The 3,679-nt window shown below is 50.4% G+C and overlaps 1 long non-coding RNA gene across 1 annotated transcript; it reads right to left on the bottom strand.

The window, feature by feature from the left end:
• Positions 1-362: 362 nt before the first annotated feature.
• On the bottom strand, positions 363-3,218 carry LOC128104480 (uncharacterized). The gene is made up of 2 exons (XR_008216019.1): positions 2,692-3,218; positions 363-890 (listed from the first exon to the last, which is right to left on the bottom strand). It is a non-coding gene; the product is annotated as an uncharacterized LOC128104480 (long non-coding RNA).
• Positions 3,219-3,679: the final 461 nt, after the last annotated feature.

Raw genomic sequence — 3,679 nt, 5'->3', positions numbered from 1 at the left:
TCCCAGGAGCTGATTCCCTCATTCAATAGCTGTGTGGTCCTGGCAAATCATAAATGTTAAAGCTCATAGGCATCTGCTTCCCTCAGACCCAGCTCTCCACCTGCAGACCCAGGCCGTAGATTCCAGGATGAGACATTTAGAGAGAATGTGACTCAGTGCAGCCCATGCCTACCACTGGAGACTCAGCCAACGTGTGGGTCCAGAATCCTATTTATATCCAAAGGTGATATTTACCAAAATCATACGTTAGTACAGAGAGAGCTGTTGTGAAATTAGACCCAGGGACTTATGGGTATTCAAGCCCTATAGAAATCTCTGATTTGCAAACATAAGCATCCAAAAAAAAATGGCCCAGAGAGGACTCATTTTTGATGATGTTCTTCCGTTCCTGCTCACATCCTGGACAGTTCTCCCCTGGCCTCAGGATGATTTTAGAATAGTACACTATGGACAGCACAGCACAGGTGGACAGGTACACAGGAGATTTTAGGCTTCTCACCTCCCCAGGGCCATAGCCCTTGATCTTCCAAATTACTTGAAGAGACAGATCGTTAAATATTCTGCAACCACACAGTGAGTCCCTGCTTCCCTACCTGAGATCTCTATGCCCTCTCCTCCCACTGCCCATCCCCTGGGCCAGTCCCACGTGATTTAGGTTTGTTGTTATGGCAACATTCTCACTCCCAGATGCTGTTTGCATTAATTATAGTAATGCAAGATGCTGAGATAAGTGGACCCAAAGTGCTCAGAACATCTGAACTTGGTTCCTTCTTCACATGGAAGTCCCTGGGCCCTGTAGTCCTGATAAATGGAGGTTCTTCATGATGATCCTGGTCAGGCTTCCATCACAGCAGCCAGCTCCCCTTGAAGAAAAGGGCCCTTTCTTCTGGCTGTGGGGAAGAGAAAATGAGGAGGGATTTGCTTCAATGTCTCAATGTCTACCACTTCCATCCACCAGGGCAGAGCTCAGAACACAGCTGCAGCCACATTAATGCCAAGGAAGGCAGGAACTCAGAGAAAAACAAACAGCCGCCAAGAGGGATTCCCGACAGCTATCTTTAGGAGTTTCTGCCTGACCCCCACATTTCTAGTGGTCCACCTGTTGTCATCCGTGCATTCATCTGGCAAGTGTTTGCTTACTGTGTGCTTTGTGCTGGTCTCATACCAAATTGACACAATCCTTGTGCATTTGGCTTCCAGTCACCACAGACACCAAAGGAGCACTGACTTACACCCCAGTGTGATTCATGCCAGTAGGAAATGTGCAGAAAAGGAGCTGATAAAGTATCAAAGGGGTGTGTGTCAGACTTCTCAGAGGAGATGCCCTGATGCTGAGGTCTATAAGATGTGAGGAATGTCTTCACAGAGGAGATGGTCAAAGGTAAATCTCAGGTAGTCACAGATGTCACCTCATAGCTAACCTGCCCAGTGGGGTGGGGCTGATGGTGAGGAAGGAGACCATTAGTGGAAAGCCCTTGGGAGATGGTTCTATCTTTGGCTGATGAAGGGGGAGGTCGTTATGAAGCAAGGCATCCACAAAGCGATATGTCTGCTACTACGGTGTTTCTTCCATTTCTTCTGCTGCTTTAACAAATGACCACAGACTTAAGGACTTAAAACAACACAGATGCCACTTCAGCCAGGAGGCCTGGTGGGGACCCAAAGAGTTAAATTATTGTACAGGCATATGCCTTCTCCTCTCCTCCTCAAGTGGTGTGCCCCTTGAGAGGCTCCTGGCCTTTTCAACATCTGGAGGCTGTCTACATCCTTGCTTCCGGCCATAATAACAGCATCCCTCCACCCTCTTCTATCCCTACATCTTTTCCCTCCGGTTTACATCTACATGGTACCTTTGCAGTAAGGACACCCTCTCAGAACGGTGCCAGGATGTCATGGCACTACAGTGTGAATACTGTAGAGTTGTAAATTCTACCTTCTCATAAGTACACAGAGTATACCCTAAAATAATAACCAATGTTATAGTATAGGAAATATACAAACTGGGTCCCCTGGGTATTGATTGTTACTATCAAGTTCTCGGCCCTGTCCATTGTCACAGATGCTGCACTTGGCAATGACCAGCAGTGCAATGGTTTATCTGTCTCAGGCTCACCCTATGAGTGAAGCATTATGCCATGATGTTAGGACAGCTAAAGAGGCACAAAGTGATGGGCTTTTCAGCTTGCTTTTATCCTGTGACTAGTCATTGACCAAAACACGGCCATTGTGCAGCACATGCCTGGCTTACACAGACAAGCCAGGGTAACCTCCCTTCTTCAAACCCCTAACTTACCTTGGCCGTTCCCCTTCACAGTGGAAGGCAGCATGTTCATTGACCCAGGGATAAGGAGATGAACATCTCCAGGGGTCGTTATTCAGCCTCCTGAAACTCTTCAACTCTGTCAACAGGCACCAAGGGCGCTCAGACAGGAACAGGGGCATCTGTGCAGATGGCCACACTCAAGGACAGGAGAGCCCTCAGTTCTCAATCAGAAGGAAAAACATCAGCATGGAGTCTGGCAGCCGGTCCTGGCCCCTGCTGAGGACAGCTGTGCATCTAGTCCTGAATCCTCGTCACTTTTTCTGGTGACAATTGCATCCCAATTGTCCTAAGGGACCCAGACCTCCTAAGACAGCCACCTCCTCTATGGTACTGCCTTCAGCGCCCTTGACTCATGGACCCTTTCTCACCTCTGTCACCCCGGTGGTCGGTCTTCTCTCTGATTGCTCATCTCCAGCGAGAACACGGCCTTCCATGAGTCTGTCAGAACCAGATCTGAAACTGCAGGAAGGCCAGCAGCTGCTGTCTGAGCAGGAGAAGAGAAGTGCCATTGGCCCCTTGCCAGAGGTTACCACGACCTAGTCTTCACAGGGCACAAAAAGCCAGGCGGGGCTCCTCATTCTGAAATCTCTGCAAGGTCATGGCCATCCCCCAGAGAAGAGGCTGGGTCCCTGAGATTTGTCCCCAGACACAGGCAGTCAGGAAGCATCCTCGAGGGGCCCAGTGCCTGATCCCTTACCATCTCTGCCTCATACTCATGTCAAGAGACAAGGTGCGCACCTCCCATCTGGCCGATCCCTCTCCTGATGACGGTGGGACCCAGTCTACCACATAAACTTGCCTTTTCTCCATCCTCCCAGAAATCTTGGCTGGGTACTGCTCCTCCCGGACATTCATGGGTCCCCAACCTACTGCCCCCACCTACATTTCTATGGAGCCCTTAACCCTGAGTATACCAGCTGTTTTCTGAGGAGCCCTCAACAGGCACACTGTGTTCTGAAGGCAAAGCCAGGATTCCAGGGCCTCCAGAGCTCTCACTGAGTACCATGACCCCCAGTCAAGGCCAAAGAGGGAAGAAACAGAGAGCCTCTTTCAGACCTGCTGGGGGTGGGTGGGACTGGCAGGAGGTAAGGTACATGTGGGCACAGTGGTCAGGCCAGGTGTCCATCTCTCTCCCATTGGGTCACCTATGCTGGGACCTCTGGCTGTTGGAGGCTATGTCCTCACCATAGGGACAGGCAGGTATAGCTGGCCCAGAACACTGGCCCTGGAGCAGGCAGCCTACTGGAGCCAGTGTCAGTCCTTATTCCAGCTTTGAGTTCTCCAGTTCTCCAGGGCCACAGGGGACCTTTGAGGGCCTGCAGTCTCCAGTGGGTTCTAATGAGTGGCTGCAAGGAG

This window comes from Peromyscus californicus, unplaced genomic scaffold, assembly GCF_007827085.1.
Source record: "Peromyscus californicus insignis strain IS unplaced genomic scaffold, ASM782708v3 Scaffold_8__1_contigs__length_139910024, whole genome shotgun sequence".
NCBI lineage: Eukaryota > Metazoa > Chordata > Mammalia > Rodentia > Cricetidae > Peromyscus > Peromyscus californicus.
This window is presented reverse-complemented; position numbering and strand designations above follow the sequence as displayed.